At 43.5% G+C, this 24849-nt stretch overlaps 1 long non-coding RNA gene across 1 annotated transcript; it reads right to left on the bottom strand.

Moving 5' to 3' along the window:
- Positions 1-2163: 2163 nt before the first annotated feature.
- On the bottom strand, positions 2164-23070 carry LOC125367424. Its single transcript, XR_007214083.1, has 3 exons — positions 22926-23070; positions 13961-13963; positions 2164-2184 (listed from the first exon to the last, which is right to left on the bottom strand). It is a non-coding gene; the product is annotated as an uncharacterized LOC125367424 (long non-coding RNA).
- Positions 23071-24849: the final 1779 nt, after the last annotated feature.

The raw sequence follows: 24849 nt of genomic DNA, 5'->3' as shown, positions 1-24849 counted from the left end.
GGGTTTGTCACAAGTCTTTGCCATCGTCTCTTCCTGCTTCCCCTCAGTTCTGTAATGTACCACGCAGGTTGCTAACAGGGCCCCTCAAAGCCCAGCACACCCAAGCACAGTTAATGCACTGACAGCTGATCACTAGCACAAGACAGCGATGCTAATGTTCACCATCGTGACCGTGAAGACAAACTATTTCATGACTTAATTATAAGAAAAAGGTCTAGATGACTAAGATTGTGTATTTTGGCAGAAATGTTGTTGATGTAATGCTCTTCATTGCACCCTGCCACATGGTGTAGCAATTTGTCCCCACATTAGTGACTCCCCCTCCTCCCTTCCTCTCCCTTCCCTTCCTCTTTCTTTCATTCCTTCTTTCATTTTCTTTTTCCTTCCTTCCTTCCTTTTCTTCCTTCCTTCTTTCTTTCCTTCCTTCTTTCCTACTGTACTGAGATTTGAACTCAATCACTCATAACACTTGAGCCATACCCCCAGTTCTTTTTTTCTGATAGGGTCTCACATGTTTGCTCAGGCCAGTCTGGACTGCCATCCTCCAGTTTATGCCTTTCACGTGGGTGAGATTCCAAGCCTCTATGCCCAGCTTCTTGGGTGAGATGAAATATTGCTAACATTTTGCACTAGCTGGCCTCAAGTCACAATCCTCCCAATCCTTGCCTTTCAAGTACGCTGGAACTACAGGTTTGAACCACTGTGCCTGGGCTGTAATGATATTTCTGTCAAATAACAGAATATCTCAAGTGAGTAATATCAGAATACATGAAACAAAAACTTGGAACAGATGGAAGAACTTTTGTAAAATAGGGAAAAATGAATACATCTGCATTTAACAGGCCCACAGGTAAAAGGAGAGAGGGAGAGAATTTAACAAATATAATTGATACGTTTCAGCTTACTTCTGGATCTCATTAGTAGGTAGCTGACACATTTTAAGTTACAGAAAAAAAATCCAGCAACATGCTTCTCAAACATTTTATATTTTATTTTAACAATAAAGTAGAACACATTGGGGTAGAGGCTCAGTAGTAAGAGTAGTTGCCTAGCAAAACAAGGCCTGGAGTTTACATATCCAGTACTGCCAAAGGAAAAAATATATAGTTGGATACCAGTAGCTCACACCTATGTATTCAAGATGTGAGATTAGAGTACTGAGGTTCAAAGCCAGACTAGGCAGAACAGTCTCTAATTAACTAGTTGGTAGCATGGTTCAAATGGTAGAGCACCAGCTGTGGACAAGAAAGTGGACTGAGACTGTGAGGGCCTGAGTTCAATCCCTAGTTAGAGACAGAGAGAGGGAGAGAGAGAGAATTTAAATAACTACCGGATTACTCAAAGTTGTGTTACAAATAAAACTTGGGACAAAGGAAAGGTCAGAACTAAAACTAAAAACTAAATAAGAAATAATAACAATGTACCATAATATTTTAAATGTGTAGTGTAGAAGAAAATACATTTATTAGAGTACATTTAAATAAATTTCTAAACAAGGGGGAAGGTTGATGTACTAAGGATTCACTGAAATGTAAAGGTATCCAAAATATCAAGATGAAGAGAAAAGTAATTTTTTTAAAAAGGAAGCAAATGTTCAACCACTCTGGAAAGCAGTATGGAGATTCCTCAGAAGGCTAAACACAGAGCTCCCCTATGACCCAGCTGCCCCACTTTTGGACATCTACCCAAAAGATTACAAGCAAGACCACACTAAAGCCACCAGCACAACTATGTTCATCGCAGCACAATTTGTCATTGCTAAAATATGGAACCCACTCAGATGCCCCTCAGTAGATGAGTGGAACAGGAAAATGTGGTACATATACACAATGGAATTTTATGCCTCTATCAGAAAGAATGACATTGCCCCATTCATGAGGAAAGACTTGGAAAAAGTCATACTAAGTGAAGTGAGCCAGACCCAAAGAAACATGGACTCTATGGTTTCTCTCATAAGGAATAATTAGTACATGTCTAGGATAGTCCTAGCAGAAGATCACAACAGATTAAGAGCTATGCCCATATGAATACATAAGATGATGCTAAGTGAAATGAACTCCACGTTATGGAAGCAAGTGGTATGTCATTGTTGTATTATTTTGAACATGCTATGTGAAACAGTACTTTCTTTTCTTTTTTTCCTTTTTTCTCCTCTCGTATTCCCTTCCCGTGGTTTTAACCCTGCTATCACTGTAACTGATCTTAGTATCCTGGATACAGTATATACTAGTATTAGAACTAGGGAAGGGAAAGGGAACACCAAAATCGAGAGACAAAGGATAAAAAGACAAAAGATTCTGAAAGCAATACTTACAAAACCATTTGGTATAAACCAACTGAACAACTCATGGGGGGGGGAGGGAAAGGGGGAGGAAGGAGGTGAGGAGGAATGAGGGAGGAGGTAACAAGCTAGATAAGAAATGTACTCACTGCCTTACATATGAAACTGTAGCCCCTCTGTACTTCACAGTGACAATAAAGAAAAAAGAGGAAGTAAACTAATAAACTGAAATTGGAAGAATAGAGAAAAAGTATCTAATGGGTAGGATAAATATGTATTTAGAATAAATGTATCACCATTAAAATAGGGTAGCATTGCTTTAGGAATGTACAGACACACTGATGAAACCTTCAAATATCCAGAAACAGTGATCATGCCTAAATACCTCTCCTCTATCCATAAGGTATCATTTTGTGTTAATAAAGCATGACTTCATCATTCAATAACTGATACTGAGAAAGATAGCTTAAATGGGGCAGGGAGAAAGTAGGAATTCCGACTTTATTCCATGTACACCCAAAGTGCAAACAGATTTAAGAGCTACTTGTATCATCAAAGTATTTGTAAGTATTAGGAGAAAAGACAAATGTTATAGTCTATTGTGGAGACAATCTTAACAACATCAAGTTAAACCTTTATATATTCGATTATGTGATGTATTATAATGCCATGTAAAAAACTGTAAACCAAAAATCAAATCAAATGGAAAATTTAAAAATATTTGCATTACAGAAAACCAAAAATTAAATGAAAATGGAAAAAATTTTAAAATATGCATTATATAAAACAGAGAAGAGACCCCAATATAGAAATAGTTCTTATGGCACAATTAAAACTAAGAAGATCTGGTTTAGTTGGTGAAATTTGTATAGCTATTTCACCACTAAATAAATGAAAAAAGTTAAATTACTATAATCAGAAATAACTAAAATTAAAATAATGAGCTAACATTTTGCCACTTCCATGTTGACACAGATGAACAAAGACACAGTCTACTCAGGGTTAGACCATAAGTAAAACAGTATGTTCCCTATACTGCTGTTAGAAATACAAGGTAGAGTAACTGTTATCGGGAGAAATGGGAAAGTATGTAGAAAAATTTACTGTGCATATTCTACTCTAGTAAAGTATTCTAAGAATGTAATTATGGAGGTGAGCCAAGACTTAAGTGTAAACTGTGTAATTAGGAATACTAAAAAACAACCAAAATGTCCAACAATAGGGATCTGATTGAGTAAATTACAGAACATGAAAAAAAAGAAATAATATTCAGCTATTAAAATTATTTCACAGAAAAATATATAATGCGGAAAAGACAGGATATGTGATTCCTCTTTTAGTTAAAAAATGTGCATGTTCATATAAATACATAATTCATATACATACAAGATAAAGACCAGAAAAATGTAGACCAAAATGCAACATAGTAATGATAGTACCTATTTGAATATATTTGCTTTCCATAGAAGACTTTTCCATATTCTATGTTTTCTAATGTGTACATAGATGTTTTCCTAATCAGGAACAAGATCTACTTTTTCTTGTTTTTTTTTTGTTTGTTTGTTTTTGCCAGTCCTGGGCCTTGGACTCAGGGCCTGAGCACTGTCCCTGGCTTCTTTTTGCTCAAGGCTAGCACTCTGCCACTTGAGCCACAGCGCCACTTCTGGCTGTTTTCTGTATATGTGGTGCTGGGGAATCGAACCCAGGGCTTCATGTATGCGAGATGAGCACTCTACCACTAGGCCACATTCCCAGCCCCTGAGATCTACTTTTTGACAAAATGATCTGAGCCTTTTATGATGGTCATTAAGTTTTTATTTTCCAAACATTGCTGGTAATAAGCTTGGCTAAAACCACGTCTACCAGGCTTCCTTGCGCTTCCCGGGCCCCTGCCCAGTCCACCCAGCCAGGCCTCCATCCCCAGAGTCTGTAGAACAGCCTAGCCCTTGGAGCCTTTTCCTGGAGCAAGGTTTCCTGGGATAGGCGAAGGGCTGGGAAGCCCAGTCAGGTGCTGCGGTTGGAGTGTAGCTCCTCCTCCCCCCGGTGCCCACAGCAGTCCCCCCTCCGGGAGGACTCTCTCCAGCCTGACACTCCAGAGCCTCAGCCAGGGCCATCACCATGGGAATGGGGGTGCTCGGGGTGCTCTCTGGGACACGGAGGGCAGCAGCCCGTGGCGAGCGCTGCTACTGTGTCCACGCGCACAGCGGAGCCTCCCGGGCCAGCCGTGACTACACAGAACGTCGGAGGCCGGTCCCGGTGGACTTAACACAACCAGACAAGCATCCGGCTGCCACCACCAAGGCCGGCTGCACAGACGAGCCTGGAGGCATCACCGCGCTCACCCTGCACAGGCCTGGGGCAGCCCCACGGCCCCGACTTCCAGAGGAACTCCACCAAACAAGGGACTCCATTGTGTCTCCATGCACTCAGAAGGGTCCTTGATCATATGCACCCCTCGTAAGGACCTGACCGCCCCCTTTCCCTTTCCACACCTGCGTCCTTCTTTTAATTTCATACTCTGTCCTCCATCCTAGATTGGACAAATGAGGATAAACGTGCGACACCTGCGTAAATAAAGGGAGAGGACATGGAAAGGTGGGGAGAAGGTGCTAGAAGCTTAAAGCAGTGTGATCGTACAGTCCCTCTTCCACGAGCTCTGGTCATCCGAAATCCATTCCAGAAGCCGGGATGCGATCCTGTGGTTCATGTGAGCAGCGGCCGCTGTGTCTCCGGGGAGAACCTACAGGATGGTGGGCAGGTACATGGAAAGAATGGAGTGGTAGCAGTGGTGGTGTGGGGTGTGTTCTAGAAGGATCTATGAATGAAGCAGGGGCAACGGTGGGGCTCTGTGAGCAGCAGGGAGGAGGGGAAACAGAAAGGAGGGTGTAAAGCAAGTAGCCACTTTCCCCTTCCTTCATCTCCCGCCAGTCCCGGGTTGGGAGGCTCTGCTGAACTTGAGCACTTACCTCGACGGCATGGTATGGGGAGAGGAATCAGGCTTCTTGCTCAAGCAGCATAGGAACCAGGCTCGGTCCAGTGGTACTTAGCTGAGTGCTACTACACACGTGTAGACTCAGAGTGAGCGTTGGCCTAGGCCAGGCTATTTGAAATTTCATATGAAATGTCGTATGACTCTAACATTATGAAAGGTTGATTTTTTTCCCCCAGATGTTTCCGTCCAGTCCACAGCTTTTGCCTGGGTGTCATGGCTCTCCACTCTGCCATTCATCCAGAGCTTATCAGTCAAAGCTGCTACCTCTACGGGAAGTTTCCTCCTTAGTGTCTGGAAGACAAGGAGTAGGTAATAACAAAGCCAATTCTGTTGAATATCACTAAGTGCCAATGCAGTGGTATAAACTCATTGTCGTGTGTGTGTGTGTGTGTGTGTGTGTATGCACACGCATGTGTGTACAAACCCGATCTCCAGGCCTGGATACTTACTTTTCCTTGGCTTATTCCCTCAGGCTGGCACTCTTATCAGCTGAGCCGCTCCCCCACGTCTGCCTGTTGGGTGGCTAACTGGAAATCAGAGTCTCACAGACTTCCCTGCCCCGGCTGGCTTCAAATCGCAACCCTCAGATCACAGCCGCCCGAGTAGCTAGGATGACAGGTGAGAGCCACTGGCACCCAACATGTTTCTGATTAGAGAGCTCACTCAATATTTACTTAACTAGTGGGTTGGGGAAAAGACTGTAAACTAGACTATAATGTTTGGCATAAAGTCCTATAGATAAAGAAGGTCCTGATATTAATATTAACTAATTAATCCATACCCTCTAAGGTATTTCGGGGTCTCTGGGCTCTAGGAAGACTCTCGGAAGAGTCTGTGAGGAGCTATGCTCATCTTCTCAATGAGGCTCTGAGAAAAGCCCTGTTATCCGGTGCAATTAGCTTCTGCCGTGAGCTTCACATCCTGTTGGCTGAGATGTTTGAAAATAGTTTTCCCTTTGAGGAAGCAATCCCAATCCATGTTTTACATAATACAGTTAGGAAGACTTTGCAGGGAATATCTCCTTCCGTGGGTTTTAGCAATGTCCAAATGTCTTCCTTGTCTCCTGCATATTGTTCTAAACTGTAAGCTGTGAACCGGGCTTGCTATAATGCTGCCATTTTAAATAGCACACTGTGTTCAAGGACCAGAGAGGTAGGTTCTCCAAGTCCACAGCAATCATGGGTTTCTGACAGGCTATAAATGGAGAGGAAGAACAAAGAGTAGAAAGAAAGTGGAAAGTCGGGTGCCAGGGTCTCCGCTTGTAATCCTAGCTACTCAAGAGGCTGCAATTGGAGGATTGCAGTTCAAAGCCAGCCTGAGCAAGAAAGACTGCAAGACTTAGCTCTAATTAACCAGCAGATAAATGGAAGTGGAGCCATGGCTTAAGGTAAGAGAGTGACAGCTTTGAGTGAACAAATTCAGGAATAGTGCCCAAGGTCTGAGTTCCAGCCCCTTGAAAAAAGAATTTTAAAAAAAAGAAGAAAGAAATAAAGTGGAATACTTTTATACTCCTGATGAAAATGTAAAATGCTGTAGGCGCTCTTGAGGAGAGTTCAATAGTTTCTTAAGCATTAAATATGAATGTCCCATAGTCTCCAGCAATTCCAGTCTAATATTTCCAACCAAACAAAATGACAACATATGTTCCCACAAAGATTTGCATACAAATGTATAGAGTAGCATTACACACTAGCCCAAAAGTATTCATAAACAGGTAAATAGCTCAACAAAATGGGATACACACACAACGGACTACTCTCAGCAGTTAAAAAAAAAAAAGGAATGAATTATTGAGGTATTGTGGTATCCTGCAACTTTAATGAACTTCAGAAACATTGGTTTAGGAAAGAAAGAAGCAAGATGCAAAAAGACTACATAATGAATGATTTCACTGATAGGAAGTATCCCAGAAGAGCAAAGCTTCAGAAGTAGAAAGTGAGGTCACGGTTGCTGGGGGTCAGAGATGGACATGGAGAATCTTGTTGGAAGTGTGTGTGTGTGTGTGTGCGTGCGCGTGTGTGTGTGTGCGTGTGTGTGTGTGTGTGTGTGTGTGTGTAATTAGCTGGATATAAGTCTCAACTTTTCTGCCTGGGCTGGCTTCGAACCATGATCTTCAGATCTCAGTCTCCAGAGTAGCTAGGATTATAAGTATGAGCCACCAGTGCCCGACTCTAATGATTAAAACTGGATTATGGTGATGTCGCACAACTCAATACATCCATTTTTAAAAATCATTTTAATTTCATTAGATGTAAATTGTGCCTCATTAAATTTGTTGAAAAGTCAGTAGCTACCACAAGAAACTTAATAAACTATAAAACTAATTTTAGCTTCAAAATATTTTCTATTCTGTATTAACCCTAAGAGAAAAGCAAAAGAATGTCTCTATCACTGAAGAAAATAACAGAGGTAATCAGATCATCTCAAATTTGAAAACAACCCAACTAAACTCAAACGGCGTACATGCATTCACAGGCTTTCTTCATAAGAGGTATTCTGTCTAAATAAAAATACATCTCAAAAAGAATTTAGTCCTGAAGTAGGCATTTTTGGGGCCAGATATTAGAGAAGTTATTCATCGCTTTTTCCCAAAAGATATTTTCTAAACAAAAGAGAAAGAAGAAAGGGGGGGAAATGATGAGGATAAGATAGGCAGAAGACAGAAAAAAAAAAAAAAACCTGGAAGTGACAAAGCATACGACTTTTGAAGACCCTCAAGCCAATCTCTAGGAGTGGTAAACAAAATTCCCAACACACCTCCCTCTCAGGAACAACTTCACAGAGAATAAACAGCCTTTGCCATTCATCTCCATCAGCACACCTTCTTTGCTCTCTATTCTTCAGTTAATACCAATTCCAAGCCAGACTGCAGGGCTCTAGGCCAAAGCACTGACACCCTTAAAGTTGATTACCTTAACAGCCATCACAGTGACCAAATGCGGGGCCCTGGAGAGCCATGGAGATTTGTAAACCGACACATCCTCAATCCTGAGCAGAATAGAACCTTCAGCTTCTAGAATCATCTCTGCCCATTATTCTTCCCGGAGTAGTGTGATCTCTAACCCTTCCTATCTCTTTTCTTTGTTCCCTTCACCAGACTGACTTCTGATCACAAATTATAATTCTTATAAAAAAAAAAAAAAGGCAAATTGTGAGATTTCAGAACATGTGGTTACCAAGCCCAAACCTGTGGCTGAGTTCAGGGTTAGCCTGGAAATGACAAGCAAGGCCAGTCTGGGATCAGCCTCTGTGAAAGAACCCTACTCAAGGGGAAATGAACCTCCTGCTCACATAAGAGACAGGTTCTGCTAACTGTTCACTTCATCCATAAAAGCTTAGGATGTCTATCACACAAAAGGTAGCTTGTTCCTCCACAGACACAGTGACATTCTGGAACTGGCTGTGGGGATTCCAAAGGTGTTTGACCAGTACAGTCGTAGAAGCGTCAAGAAAGGCTTACCAAATGCTGTTAAGTCAGGAAGCCATGGAATTCCGGCTCTGCTCCTAGTTCTCAAGTTGGGCTTCAGTTTTTCATGCATGCTATTGACTAGCTGTTGTATATTTTGATTTTCATTAACACAGAAGGCTTCCTGTTGGCAATAAGGCCTTGGAACATCCTTGCTAGAGCTTAATGTTTCAGCACATTTTGTGTGACCTAATGATGGAATTGTGGTTTGCCAGGAAGGGAACTTTTAACGCTTTCCTCCTAGAACTGGGTAGAACTGTCCCTGTGCAGACTTCAGCTAGTTCAAACAAAGCTTCTGTAATGGCAAAGGGAGAGAGAAAGCTGCTATAAATACGTTTATAGGCTGCAAAGGTGATTTACAACCTGCTTTATTAATCCTATAAAAAAGGCCCAACTGAACGCCTTTAAGTTACATGCATACAGATGACTAATTAAGTACACAGTTATAAGACTTGACCCACCACAATTCTAACCGTTAAAGAAATAAGTCTTGAATTTCCCTCTAGGTAAAAGTCTGGGGGCACATTTGTGGGTAGAGAGGGGTGGAAGAAAGAGATTGACATTGTTGGCTATGGAAGGCAGAAAGTAGAGGGGGAGTTTTCGTTTTCGCTGGCTGCTGTTTACCTTCCATTCTTCACCACACATGATCATGACAGTCCCGTGGCCATGTCTCAGCCTGCCAAAGGCCGCTTCCTCTGACCTCTGACAATGACAAGGCCGTTTGATTAGGTTGAGTGGAGATGACTTGGAGTAACTGGATATCAAAAGAAAAACAAGAGTCCTAACATCGAGTTGGAGGCTACTTGGGCTTTCCCACCAGGTCCGTCCCATTCTGCCCCGTGCTCTGGGTTGAGAGAGAGAACACATTCAGTCATAAGACTCGTTAAGAGCAAAGCCAGGCCCAGGCCCCGGAAGTGACCTCTAGAATATTAACCTTTCGGAGACACCGTTCACTCTTCAGGCCACGTTGCCAGGAAACACAACATGTTTCAAAGATTTGGTGTGTGTGTGGGGGGGGGGGAGAATGGGGATTAGTGGAAGACAAGTCAGGTAGGATACGATTCCAAAACTCAAACGGATTGCCAAACCATTTATCAGAAGACATAAAAGGCCCTTTCAGTCCTCAGGTTCTTGGAAGGGATTGGGAGAGGAGGGAGCGGCCTTTCCCATCAGGAGACAAGCCCCGACAGTTCTTGCATCAGCCCAGTGGGGTTTTCTTTGTTCCTTGGCCCCCTCTCCAAGTCTGGCTCTGTGAAAACGCTTGCGGCCACTCCCCCGCAGGGCTGTGGACGTGTAGTGAGACACGGCCGGGCCGACGGGCCGGGAGGCTCGGGTAACCGCCGTGGAGGGCCGGCCTGGGACGGCCCAGCCATTCTCTCGCACTCAGGGCCCGAGGCCAGCAGCCAGCCAAGGTCACCTCCCTCCCCACAGCCCCGAGGGCAGGCTGCCGCTCAGCTTCCCCCCCCCATCTTTGTTGTAGACGCCGGAGACCGTTCTTCCTCTGCAAACGGAAGGCGTGTCTTCTTCCCTCCTGGCTCACACAGCCTTGCTGGGCTCAGGTGAGAGCCCGGCCCTTCACACCTGCCACTCGCTGGTGAACCCTCGTGGTTCACGCTGTAGCTCGGCTGTCGCTTCCCGTGGAGGACACACTCGCAGGTCCAGCGTCCAGAGCTCCCCGTGCTGCAGGAAGGCAGGGGACCCCTCGGCCTCATTTCCCGCCCGCCGTGCCTCTGTTCCACCCCATGCTCCCCCCACAAAGCGATGCTTAGGGAACACGAGCCTTCCTGGAACCCCCAAGTGCCTCTTCCTTTCTCACCTCGCCTGAAAACATCAGAGACCCTCATTTTCCTCTTATCTAGAGGAAAGACTATTATTACCTTCTGGACACCGGATGTACAATGTGACAGCTACCACAAACTACGAGTCACTGGGCCACCACCGGCTTGAGTGACCTAAGCCAGGAAGCGATGACGAGGACCTCCCCATCTGCAAAGACAGAGGTCAGAGTCGGGATGTCCGCGTGGCCGGCTCTCTCTGAGGGCTGTGAGCGCAGGGCTGGTCTAGTTTGGGCCTCTCTCCTTCGCCTGTGGAAGGTGTCTTTGTATGTACATGGAATTCTCCACCTGTGGGGCACACCTGGAAGTCCACTAGCCGGCCCCGCCTGTGTCTCAGTCTTGGGGCCACGTGTGGCTAAGATGGTGGCGCCTCACAACCACACGCAGCTGCTACAAGTGGCTTTGGTGATAACTCAGAGGCGGTTCTGTGGGCTGTGACGCCCCAGCTCTTCCACCCTTGATGGACAGCTCACCCCGCCCCTTCCTGCCGATATGAGACCTGATTGGCTCCTGTGCCTTATATTAGTGGCACGCACTTCCCCAATAAACAAGATCTTGCGCGGACTTGACTCCCAGGCCGTCTGATTGTCCTCCGGTGAGGGAGGGCTGGGTGCCGGCGGCCTGCGGCCCTTTCCTTTCTTGGCTCCTCCAGTTGGGGCGTGCCTTCCCCGTCTCTCCTGCCGGTCGGGGGAGTATGGGGGGCCAGAGACCCCGGCATCCCCTATGCAGGTTTGTCTTCAAATTTCCTCCTTTTGAATCTGGACACTAGTTGAACTGTGGCTCAATCCAATGCCCTCAGTTTTACTTAGTTAGCTCTTCACATTAGTTAGCTCTCCACATTATAACATCCGCCCTGGGAGGGCTCCATGCAGATGCCCCCACCAGGTTAAGTCCCACCCAGTCACCTAGGTAACTGGCACACCTGGAGGCCCTGACCTCCCCCTTCCCTGGCCAAGGGGATGCATGGCCTGAGAGAAGGGGCGTCCCCTGCCCAGCCCTGCCTTATCTAGGGCAGGGGCAGGGAGGTGTGGCGGGTGAATTAGGATGTGACTCAGGGAAGGGGAAAGTAATGGCCCCCAGATTTGCCAGTTACCTAGGTAGCTGGGTAGAGACTTAACCAGGTGGGGGCATCTGCATGGAGCTCAGGTAATGGCCCCCACATTTGCCAGTTACCTAGGTAGCTGGGTAGAGACTTAACCAGGTGGGGGCATCTGCATGGAGCTCTCTGGGGTGGACCTGACACAAATAAGTTCACACGCAGGGACAGTAGGCATTAGAACTTCAACATAGGGATTCTGAGGGACGAAATTCCACCTATGAAGAGGACAATGGTGTCACGACTCTCGTTGGCCACCGGCACCACAAGAAATCTCAGCTCATCTGGATACGATCACTTCTCATGGTGCTTGGAAAGCCAGGCTGAGTAACATATTCCATGGATATCATTTTTCTCCAAACTGGAAGGCTTAGGAATCTCCAGACGTTCCATCAGAGCATTCCTTTCAGATCTACCACACACAAAAAAAAGTGTCCTAAAAAAAAAAAAACCCACATCGTTTACACACACCCCCCCATCATCTGCTGTCATCAGGAATACTGCTTTTCTCTACCAATCGTTCATGTGACCATGACAAGAAGCAAACGTGAACCAGGTTTCCAAGCAAGTTATGGGAGTTTCCATTCCTTGCCCTGAACGCAGTGCGGTTCCCAGAATCACTGCGAAACTGGAATTCCAGCTGTAACGCTGGTGAATAATCAGTTTTAAGGTCACTGAGACCTGACCTGTGTCTCCGGTGCAGTCTCCGCATTTCTACCAGTCTCCTTGCCCACCAAGCAGGCTAGACACAGGCCCATCGCTAACGCCATGTCTCTGCACTTCCTTTGCCTGTGTTCCTGGGGAGCGATGGAGGGCCTGTGTCTGGGTAGGTGAAGGGGAAGCAGTTCTACACGTGCTCCTTTCTTCTCTCTCCAAGTTTCAGTTTTACTTACGAAATCTTTTTACTTCCAAAAATTTGAATCCACATAACACAGCCAAGTAATAAGCTTTTGGCATTTCACCTTGTACTTTTCCTTGCGTGTTTTCCGTGTGGGTCCTCATGGACACTCTGGCTGTCATTTACTCTGGCTTCATAGATCAGGAGTTGGTGTCTGACTTGTCTGAGGAACTGTGCAGGCTCCCTGAGCGGTAAGTTTGATCTTCTCATGGGTAGCTATGTGATGTCTGGATAAGATAGACTTAATAGTATCCAATACCACCTCTATCCCAGAGCTTACCGTAACTGATATACCTCCATCCGCCGGACTTGGACTGGTTCATTCACCGTTAGAATCCTGGAGCCCAGCACAGTGTGGTAGGCAAACAAAAGGCGTTCAATAAATGTTGATTTGCAGGCTCTTCCTAGGGCCTCTTCTTACTTCAGTGCGCCCCATCCTGTAGTCTAACATGTCCTCTGATGGGGTTTGAATAGGAAGTATCCCCCAGAAAGGCTCATGAATTGAAGGCTGGGTCTTCGGTAGGGGCATTATTGGGCTGTGATTGGATCAGGAGCAACCTACATGTATCAATGGATGGAGCCAGTGATGGATTCATACCGAATGGGCAGGGTTGGAGGAAGTTGATTACTGAGGATATCCCTGTGAAGGGTACAGCGTATCCCTAGACCCTTCCTCTTCCCCCCCCCCCCCCGCCCCATCCTTCATATTCTGTGTCTCAACCTCTTCTTCCCTGCCTCCATCTCTCTCCGCTTTCTGTCTACCACAGATGAAGACCTTTGCTCTGCCAGGCCCTTCAGCCGCAATGCTCAGCCTCCTCACAACAAAGGAACAATAGAAACAGCAGCTGGTGGACTGAAACCTCTGAAACCAGGAGACAAAATACAGCCTTAGGCTGTCTTCTCAGCTATTTTCTCCTAGTGAGGGAACCCTGCCTGCTCATTTCTCCTGTTTCATTCAGAGCTGAGCTTCTCGATGACGCTAGCAGTCCACCGGCCTAGCCTCACTTCAAACGCACTTTCGTCACCAAAAAGGAAACTGAGGGCCGACTCCCTAGGTATCGCTCCAGTGCTCTTTCTAGGCCTGTTCTGTCTACTTAGAAAGCTGAACTAGGCTGAGTGACTTTCTCGCCCCCAAACCTGGGCCGTTTCCTAAATCCATCTTTGTCTTTCATTCCGTCCTGGAGTCACACAGTCAACAAGACCTCCTCTTCAGTGCCCTCCATTTTGTTGTAACTTTGGTGAAGGGGAAATGCTTTGGCCTTTATTGAGGAAATTAGGCCCCTTTGACATGTGGCCACTAAACAGAAGAATGGAACCTTTCTCTCCAGGTACTTGTGTGGGCTTCACTACACTCACCTACTTGCTTCCCGCTGCTGAGGAAAGAAAAATCACATGCTTGTTGAACTGCTCTAAATCTAAGAAACCAAACATGATGCTTTTGTGAAAGGAAAAACACTCCCGTGTGTGTTTCTGATCTACCTTAGCAAAGTTAACTGACTGCTCGCAAGCTGGGCGAGCACGCAGAGGGAGAGAATGAGAAGAATGAAGTGGGCTGCGTTTGTCAAATCCAGCTCAAGTTTGCTCTTGGATTTGCCATGAAAGTGACTCATTCCATCCGCAGCACAGCTGCCGTCGGAGGCAGCCCTGTCAGACTTGATGGATGGCTGTGTATCTCTGGGCCTTCTGCAGTTGGGTGGGTGGGCTTCGGGGCCAGACAACCATACCAAATCAATCTTGAAAAATAGGAGCACTCTTCCTATCAATGGCAAAAATAAGAAAGTTCTGTAAATGATGGGCCTGCTAACCCCAGCCTGCCTTTTGACCACAGCAGCACATCTGGCCTAGGTGAGTGTTGTTTAACAAAGGGAATTGCGGGGAGTCACTCTCCCCCTCAAAGAACAAAGACAATATTAGTTGGAGCCCACACAGAAGAAGGCCTCTTGCTGTCACTCCTCATCAGACCTTGCCTGCTTTATCTGGTGATGCCTGGACTTCCTCTTGGGACATTCCCACATGAGTTTGGTTCTGGATGAACAGCCTTGAGGATTAGAGGCCCATCCTAGCTGCTCACTGAGTCCTCTGGTCTCACCTCTTTCTTGTCCTCCTCCTTTCTCCTTCCTTAATTCCTTCTTCCATGGTCCTCATGAGAGTGGCTAGTATATAGTCTGGTTCCTCAGTGTTTGTCCAGGCTAGATTGTCCTTGCACAAGTGTTTTTGTTTGTTTGGGGTCTTTGCTGTTGTTGTTGTTTGCTAGAAATAATTCACCTTGGGTTTCCTGGGACCCTCTGAATTATATTGTACAGTTTACCAGATATCTTACATGCATGGGGAAGTGTCAGAGGTCAGCACTGATACTTCTGAGAGGACCCATTTTAGAATGTTTGCCTCTCTTAAGTATAAAGATCCAGCTCCAGAAGTTCAGTGCTTATACAACCAGCCTGGGTGCGGTCAGCTCCCAGGTGCCCCGTGGGTTCCTTCTGTGATTGACACAGCGCTCGACCTTCAGTGTGTGAAAGGAAGCCTTTGTCTTTCCCTCGAAGGTGCTTTTACAAATTTCATCCTGTGGGCTTGTATTCCAGTCAGAGTTAGGGAAGAAGGACCTACACTCCTAAGCACAAGCATGAAGGAGAAGTCCTAATGTTCTCCTGATTCACTAGCAGGGTGCACTGGTGGCTCCTCAGGAGACTGAGATCTGAAAGCCAGCCTGGGCAGGAAAGTCCATGAGACTCTCATCTCCAACTAACCACCAGAAACTGCACGTGGCTCAAGTGCACTAGCGTTGAGCTGAAGAGCTCAGGGATAGAACCCAGACCCAGAGTTCAAGCCCCATGACCGACCAAAAAGCAAATTAAAATCACATTGTTTTCAGGAAAATGGGTAATTAGAATTCACCGTGGTAAGCAAAATAAGCCAGAAAGACAGAAACGTGTCACCATGTCCCTCATGCGTGGAATCTACCACAGTAGACAGGAAAATATTGCAGAAGACGATCCAGGGAGAAAAAGTAGGAGAATGGTAATAATGGAGATAAAAATGGTCAACCATACACATTTCAAATATGCTGAGATCAAACCCATCAGTCTGTATAATCACCTTGTACTAATGAAATTTAAGGTGAGTGTTTAGGATAAAAGAATTCATTTGCAATGTCAAAGGGATGGAAGGACAGAAAGAAGAGAGGCTCCTTTTCAAAAGCAGCCCAGAGAGATTCTCCGTGCCCTCATCCGGTTTTTCCCCAGTGGCCATGTCTTGCGTAGCTAGCACTCAACTACACAGCCAGGCTATGGTGTATCAACTTGATTCAGACTTACCCAGTCTTACAAGTATTCCTTTAGGTGTGTGTGTTTCAGTCCCTGCAGCTTTAGAGCACGTAACAACCCACCTGCTCACCTTTACCACGGGGCTGACCGGGCGGCTTCCCCAAAGGCGCCACCCCGTTAAAGACACAGTGACCAAAGTCGCATTCACCCACCCAGGCAACGACGGATATGTTCTTCCTCTCTCTGCATTACGAATTTTGTATGTGTGCTCGTAGAGTATGCAATGGCAAGACTAAATATAACCGTTGATCCTGGTTCTTTCTTCCTTCGGTATGATTCTCTGGAGACTCATCTACATTCCTACCTATGCCATTGGTTCATTCATTAATTGCTAATGACAGTCAGGATAGATTGGTCGGTTAAGAGACATTTGAGTTGTTTCAAGTTTGGGGTTATTGCGAATAAAACTTCTGTGACTATTCCAGTGCTTGTGAGGACCTAAGTTTTCATTTCTCTGGGATTTTATTCCGATTCCTCCCAGATGTGTGGGACTCTGCAACCCCAGCGTAGACCAAGTTGAGTAAGCCACAGACTTCACGTTCTCTTCCTGTTAACTCATGCCAAAAGTGTCCGTCTGCCAGGAGGGAAGGCCCACGCAAAGAGGAGGACTTGCATCCCAGGAAACAACGTGCGTAGCCTGTGATTAAACCTCGGGTGCTTGTCTAAAAAAAGCGAAATGGCAGTGCTTGGCCCCTATACACTGCGTTTTCTGTCCGTTCATAAATGCTACCATGAAAGACAACCCAGAAAGTCCCCGTCGATCCGAACGTGTCTGAAGGGAACGGCATGCAGCAAACTTCAGGGCAAGGACACGGCCAGTGCGTCGGGTCCACCTGCCCGTGGCCCGGTGGCGGGCCACACGCTAGCGAGGGCAGAGTGTGGCTTGGTGACATACCGAAGCTCCGCGTGCCACCCTGCCCGATCCCACTCCCTCAGGCCCCGCGCCCGCCACGCGCCCCAGACTGCGGCCGCTCGCGCTGGTTTGCCTTCCGAGGAGACAACGCCCGCACGGTAAACACTTCTCCACGGAGGGACGGCCTCCCCTCCCCACACCGACGACAGCTGACCTCCGTGTGAAATCCTCCCCCCGGGTCTCCCGACTCTCCTCATACCCTGGCTTGCAAAGCCCGATTCCAAAGCGATTGCCTTCGTGATGACCCCGTGTCTCCCCCCCAGGCTTCCCACGCCGCCTCCTGGCACGGCAGTGGCCACGTCGACCCGCGTGCAGTTCTTGCAGTCGACCCCCCGTGCCTCTCCTACCCTTTCCTGGGCCGATCCCGTTCCCATGCACCCCACCCACCTGCGTGCGCGCTTCCTCCACCGGCCGCCGACACCCCGCCGTCACCGTGAAAGCCGTTCCTCTCCCCAAGGCGAGGGTTTCGGTGAGACGGTTGTCTGCGTTGTGTAGGGAAGAAGGGGAAGTTTAAAACACAACGGTTGTGGCTTTCGACTCTGGTCCTGCAGCCGTGGACGTTCCCGTACGCCAGTGATGTTCTAGATGAGTGGGTTACAGTTTTCCCTGGACCCTAAGATCTCTGACCCCCAACTTCATCATGAGGAATTTCCCCCGGCTTGCCTAACAGCCCCCAAACAACACAGTTTCAACCATAAGTGTTCAGTTAGGTAGCACAAACCTACACGCGAGCGCATCAAGTCCCCCAAATCTAGAACTCAACCTAAGCCAGAGCCTGATTCCTCCTTCCCCAGACACGATCCTCTTCCTAAATTCCTCTCTGTTGGCCACATATAATCCACAAAGCCAGTTGCTTAGGAATCAGCAGTCATTTCTTTCTCTTCTTCAAGTCCCCTATCAGTCAATCTCCAAGTCTTTTCAATTCTATCTCTTGAATATTTCATATCTATCTTTCCCTCTGTGTCTTCCTTCTGCACAGAATGTCTGTTTCTCAATCTACTGATTGGCCACGAGAGACCTTCCAATAAGCTTGACAAAAGACCGAGTAAGCTTAGAGGACAAGTACTGGATCATACACACTATGTGCATAGTTAACTTTATAAAGCTCATAATCTTCTCTTACTGAATAAAGCTATGGTTCCATATAGAGTATTTATTAGTGCAAATTTCTTCATTACCAGAGTGAAATTCCTTAAGTGTGTCTAGCTTAAAATAGCAAAGTAATGCTACATGTACTAACTCTGTCACTTTTTTGTGTGTGCTGGTCCCGGGACTTGAACTCGAGGCCTAGAGTACTGTCTTTTAGCTTTTTCTGCTTGATTGGTAGTCTACGCTTGAGCCACGGCTCTACGTCTGGTTTTTTCCCGGGATGGTTTTGAACCACGATCCTGAAATCTCAGCCTTCTGAGAAGCTAGGATTCCAAGCATTAACCACTGGCACCTGGCCCAGTAATGTCACATCCTTCTCACCCTTCTTCCTTAGATCCTTAGAATTTACTTGAAAATTACTCCATTGTCTAAATTTGTTCCACAGCTTTTTACTGTCAAAAACATCCAGCAACCACTTATGAAATTTTGGAATAGGACACCACCCTTGTCTCTCCAGCATCTTTCTCTTCTTTAGTGTCCCAATGTCACTTCCAGCTCTGTATTCTACTTTGGCAGGTGTAACTCCTTTGCCCTGAAATCATCCTCTGCTTGATTTGTTACTCAGGGGATGAGATCAAGAAGATTGTGGTTCAAAACTAGCTTGGGCAGATAAAGTCTGTGGGACTCCAAAACCATCAGCAAAATCTGGGCTGGAGATGTGGCTCAAGTGTTAGCATGCCAGCCAAGTGAGCAAGTCAAGCCAGCATGAGGTCTTGAGTTCAAGCCTCAGCAACACACACACATACATGCACACACCATCAATCTTCACAGTGTGCAGAGAACAATACTTCAGGGAACAAGGTGAAAGAAATGGAGTTACAGGTTTAGAGGTGAGGAAGGAAGAGGCAGAAAATGCTATTCAAATGTTGAAATGTGTAAATGTTGAAATCATCCCAAACTGATTTAAAATAAACACACACACACACACACACACACACACACACACACACACACACACACACACCACAGTATGTTAGCCAACCTCCAAGATAGCTCTCAATGGCCCTCACTTGCTAGTTATCATGCCCTGTGTATTTCTACCCCATACATAATAGTCCTGGTCTCTTTGATCAGTTGGATAATGTGAAGATAATACTATGTGACTTCCGAATGTCAGTCAAATAGATACCGCAGCTTCTGCTTTGCTCTCTTGTGACTCACTTGCTCTGGGGAAAGCTAGCTGGCTACATGAGAGATTGTCAAGTAGCTCCATGGAGAGGTCCATAGGAAAGAAACTGAGGCCCTCTAGCCAACTCAGAACCAACTTGCCAGCCACATGAGTGAATTACTTGCCAGCAGACCCTGCAGCTTAAGTCAAGCTTTCACACTGCAGCCCTACTGAACGTTCTCATGAAAGCCACTTAGGTAGAACCACCATGGTAAGCCACATCTGAATCTATAACCCATAGAAATGGGTAGAAATGTTTTAAGCCACTTGAGTGGAGGTGGTAATATTTTATGCAGCAATAATTATGCTTCTGCAAATAGAAAATAAAATAAAATCATATACCTCCTTATAGTAACAATGAAATTGTTATTATATATGCATGAAATACTTCAGGATAGAGATGACTATAAAGTAAAGGAAAATGTTGGTGAAAATCACAAAGTGTTGTTAAAAGAAATTAATATAGACCTAAATAAAAGGAGGTATGCACTCTGTGCCATGTTTGGAAAACACAAAATTATTAAATTATCGCTACTTGTCAAGTTAATCAATAGTTTCAGTTGTGAACTTGATAAAAATTCTAGCCACTTTTGTAGGAATCAGCATGTTATTTCTTAGATTTATATGGAAATGTTATTAACCCAAAATAGAAAAATCAATTTTGAAATAAAAGAACAAAGCTGTATCCTTAATTGTACAGTTATTAGAAAATAGAGAACTCCAGGCACGGGTAGACATATAGACAAATGGAACAGAATATAAGTTCCAGAAATACATCACGCATACTTGGGTCAATTGGTTTTAGCAAGGATGCAAAGACATTTCAGTAGCAAAAGGAAATTCTTTCAACATATGGTGCTTAAATGACTGAATTTACACAGAGGAAAAAAAAAGGAACATCATACCTAAAAGTTAGCATGAAAATGTTTAACACCTTAATTTTTTTTACTGTTAGGTATGTTTATTATGCCTTAAATTCTTTTTATTAACATCTTAAAATTTTTAGAAAAAAATTCTTTATATATGAAGAAGTTGAACACTTTCATGACCTTGAGGTTGGCAAAGATGTCATAGAACTCCAAAATCATACGCTACAAGAGGGAAAAAAACGACAAATTGAGCATAATTTAAAAAAATGAAGGCTGCTGTTCAAAGATCACCAAGAAAACAACAAATCAAGGATACAAAAATGAGAAAATATGGGGAATACATATATAGCCACATACTGCAATGTAGACTAAGTAAGTCAAAACTCAATAACAAAAAGGCAAACAAAAAATGGGGAAAGAATTTAAACAACCATTTCACATACAAATGTCCAGTACACACATTTTTTTTAAAAAAGCATTCAACTCTGAATATATGAAAACTATTGAAATGTATTCTTTAAACTGGCGAGTTGTACGGTCTATGAATTATCTCAACAATGCTGCTAGTTGAAAAAGGAAACCGATCTGGGGCTGCGAGAGGCTGGCAGTACACTGGGGAGGGGGTTGCAAAGGAGCAGGGCAAATCATGGCGGGGCTAAAAACAGTCTGCGTCTTGATCGTGGGAGTCGTTCCATGGGAGTATACAACTGTGAAAAATCACCAACTTGAGCGGATTCAGTGAAGCACATGGCATCCATTAGGTTGATTGTGTAAAACATGGAACCTGAAAGTCCCCTTCTACCTCTAACGTCCATGCCCCGATGTAATCGTGATCAATTACTGTACATTCTTCTGGACATAATGTATGCACATATAAGTACATAGCTTATTTTCCCTTCCTTAATAGTACTACCATACCCCCACCCACCTCACCAAAACCTTTTTCCCCACTTAAAACTTTTTTATATTTTCATATATCTGCTCACAACTGGATGGTATGGAAATACCATTTAATTTGTTTAATTGGTATCCCACTAATTCATGTTTCTGTAATTTCCTTTGCTGATATTAAACACAATGTACATACGTATCTTCAAACAATTATGCCTCTATCCAGACACTAAATACTTTGTCAAAAGATGATCAGAACAAAAAAACACAGACCTTTGTAATTTTGGTAGATATAGCAAATTTTCCTCCATATGTACTATCTAAATTTATACTACTAATAGAAGGTATCATATTTTTTGTTTTTGGTAATGTTATGGGTAGAAAGCTATAGTTCATTTGCTTGAACTCAAGTTTCTCTCAAATTGTAAGACTGAGGATCTGTTCACAGTTCCAAGAATTATTTTTATTTCCTTTTCTATGAATAACTGTTTGTAACCTTTGACTATTTTTCTACCATTCTTTAAAACACATTTATTTGCAGTTCTTTCTACATAAGCAGTTTATTCTCACCTCAGTTATGAGGTGCAAATATTTGTTTGACATTTGATAATAAGTTGTGCCAAATCATTTTTTATTTTAGGTAATCACATTTATCACAGTTTTCTTTCATGACTTTTGTGATTCATATTACACTTAGATTTTTTTCTGTTATATATTATATATTCTATTATTTTATTATGTATTTTCTATTGTTATAATAATAAACAAATCTCCAGCATTTCATTAAGTACTGTTATGGATTTACTTATTATGTTTAAAACCTGGATCAACCAAAAATATATTCTGATATACCATGCAAAGCACTCATACATATATATGTATATATGTGTATATATATACATATATACACATATATATATATTTCTGGATTGCTACTCAATTCATGAATGCCATCATTGGCTAATCTGTCTCTTTCCTCCATTGATCTGAAATGTCATCCTGATCATACACCATTTTTTCACATGTATTTGGGTTTATTTCTACCCTTTTCACTGTGTTCTACAAATCTTCCCAAATATTCGTGTAAAAATACTAGATGATTTTATTTAGTATAACTTTACAATAAGAGTGAATATCAAGTGAGGCTAGATTTCCTCATATTTCCTATCAGAATTTTTCCTACTTTTCCTTGTTTATTCATTTTCCATTTAAGCTTTAGAATCAGCTGTGTAGAGCAACAGGGAAAAAAAAGCATTTTGATACTTTCATTCAGATTACATCAAATTTACTATCAGAAATAAATATTTCTAGCTTTGCTCTTTCCTATCTAAAACTGATCACCCTATGCCTTTTCACCTGTGAAAGCCTTGAATTCTTTTATTAACATTTAAACATTTTACATTACACTCACATATTTCCTTTCTAGTTGTCTTAATCTAATAACTGAGGTTAACGTCTTGTTAATATAAATGGTAACAGAGGCAGTCTCTTTCTTCTTTTTTTCTTATTTATTGTCAAAGTGATGTACAGAGAGGTTACAGTTTCATACGTTAGGCCTTGGGTACCTTTCTTGTATTGTTTGTTACCTCCTCCCTCATTCCCCCCTCCCCCTCCCCCTTTCCTCTCTCCCCATGAGTTGTTCAGTTGGTTTACACCAAATGGTTTTGCAAGTATTGCTTTTGAAGTCGTTTGTCTTTTTATCCTTTGTCTCTCGATTTTGGTATTCCCTTTCACTTTCCTAGATCTAATACCAGTATGCACAGTTTCCAATGTACTCAGATAAGATGCAGTGATAGTGGGGGCAGTCTCTTTCTTGTTCTTAATTGTAGGAATGTTTTTTTTTGTTGTTGTTGTTGTTTTACCATTTTCCTGTTAAGAATCATGCTGATTTGATGTATTGATACATGTCTTTTATCTATTGAGGTGTTTTATTTAATCAGGTGAGAACACCGGGAAAAACGGAACCCTTATATATCGCCAGTGGAAATACAAAGTAGTACAACCACTATGGAAATTAGTATGGAGGTCCATTAAAAAACAAACTTACTTACTGTAACTGAATTTGGTGCCCTGAGTATTGTATATACTTTTATTGGAACTAGGGGAAGGGAAGGGGAACATCAAAATGGAGAGACAAAGGATAAAAGGCAAACCAATGCAACAGCAATACTTACAAAACTATATGCTGTAAACTAACTTAAAACTGGAGGTGGGAGAGGGGAGGGAGTTGAAAAGGGGGGAAGGGAGGAGAAAAATGAAAGAGGAGGTAGTAATTCCAAATATTGGCTACCTAACACAAAATATATGATATTTACCATCTTCTAATGTTCCCCCTGGAAAACACACACACACACACACACACACACACACACACACACACACACACACACACACCCCTCTAGTGACATCCATGTCCCATTGTCTAGGAATAATTGTGCAATACTGTAGTTAGAGCTATAAGAATTGAAAAAGTGAAAGAAGCTGTTATAATCACTCTTGGGAGTTTACATGTTAAGAAAGAGAAAACAAGGGATTCCAAACAATCAAATTCTGGTCGGTTCTATCAAGAAAAGTGGAGCTCTACAGGGAGGCAAAAATTGGAAGGGAGGGGTCCCATCTGTTTTAGAATAAGGAGAGGCTTTCAGCAGGAATGGCACTGGGACCCCCTCCATGGAGGGTGTTTAAAGAGAAGGATTTGCTGAGAATAGAGGGCCAAGAAGCAAGGGCCAGAGGTACTCAGGCAAACGCAGAGCATCTGGTTTGATGAGGTATCGTCTTGTATGCTTATGGCTAGCCAGCGCGGTTGGATCGGCTGAGACCATAGCTCCTGAGTGGGTTGGGTAGAAAGTCTACTAAAAGCCCAAGAGATGAAGGTGTGAAGCTTTCAGCTCCAGTGATTTTGTTCACCACTGTGTCCTCTCCACTTTGTACAGAGTTTCGCATGTGCATGTGCCCAGCACATTATTTGTTAAACAAAGGGAAGAATAGATTAATATTTTTCCAATTTTCTTTATTATTCTAGAATGTACTGATCATGTGCAAAAAGGAAATAGATCAGGAACGTTGATAAGTTGGGTACAAATAAACAGGGCCGGAAGCAGCTATCTATCCATCAGCTTGCCTTTCAACAAGCTGTATCCTTTAGTTTCTCAGCCCTTCACCCTAAATTCCTTTATTTCTCCAAATCCGTTTTTTCCAACTGGAAAGGATTTCATCTTGCTGACTCTGTACCAAATATTCAACTAGCTTTTGACTAAATCCCGTCAATCAAAAATAAGTCCTGTAAATCAAAAACAAATTATGTAATTATAGTAACATAATATCCAAAGAATTAATATTTTAAAATGTATAAAAATAGAGCTTAAAAATGAAGAACAAATTAAGATTTCTTAACAAACCAAGAAAAAGACAATTTATGGGAAAAAAAAAACTTGAAAATTTTCCGTAAGTATGGTCAGTCTTCTAGTAATAAAATGCAAATTAAAAATGAGGACACTACTTTACTGGAAAAAAATCACCAAAACAAAAACTACACACTATTTGAAGAATAATCATTACACTTTCTTCTGTAGCTGCCGTGATTGTAATTGGTGCAGCTCTTTAGGCACTGTGTATTAATAAGAATAAAAATGTAGTTACTTTTTGATCCAGTAATTTCTTTTCTGAGAACTGTGCTAAGGAAACAATCCAAAATACAGGAGGGGGGACAACTATTTACCAAGATATACATCCCAGCACGATTTGTAATTATAAAAATAAAAAATAAATAAATGCTCACGGAGGGAATAGTTAAGTAAATTAGAATGTACCGTTTGAGAGATTGTATATGGCTATTAAAATTACAATTGAAGAGAAGCTAAAGAGAAAAAGGTTTATGCTGTAGGAAATATTCAAAATGGAATGCATACTAAAGTAACAAGGTAACATGAGTTGCCATTAAAATGATAAGATTATGATGCTTTAAATTATCT

This window comes from Perognathus longimembris, chromosome 19 (assembly GCF_023159225.1).
Source record: "Perognathus longimembris pacificus isolate PPM17 chromosome 19, ASM2315922v1, whole genome shotgun sequence".
Lineage (NCBI taxonomy): Eukaryota > Metazoa > Chordata > Mammalia > Rodentia > Heteromyidae > Perognathus > Perognathus longimembris.
Note: the sequence above shows the minus strand (reverse complement) of the source record. Positions and strands in the feature narration are given on the sequence as shown.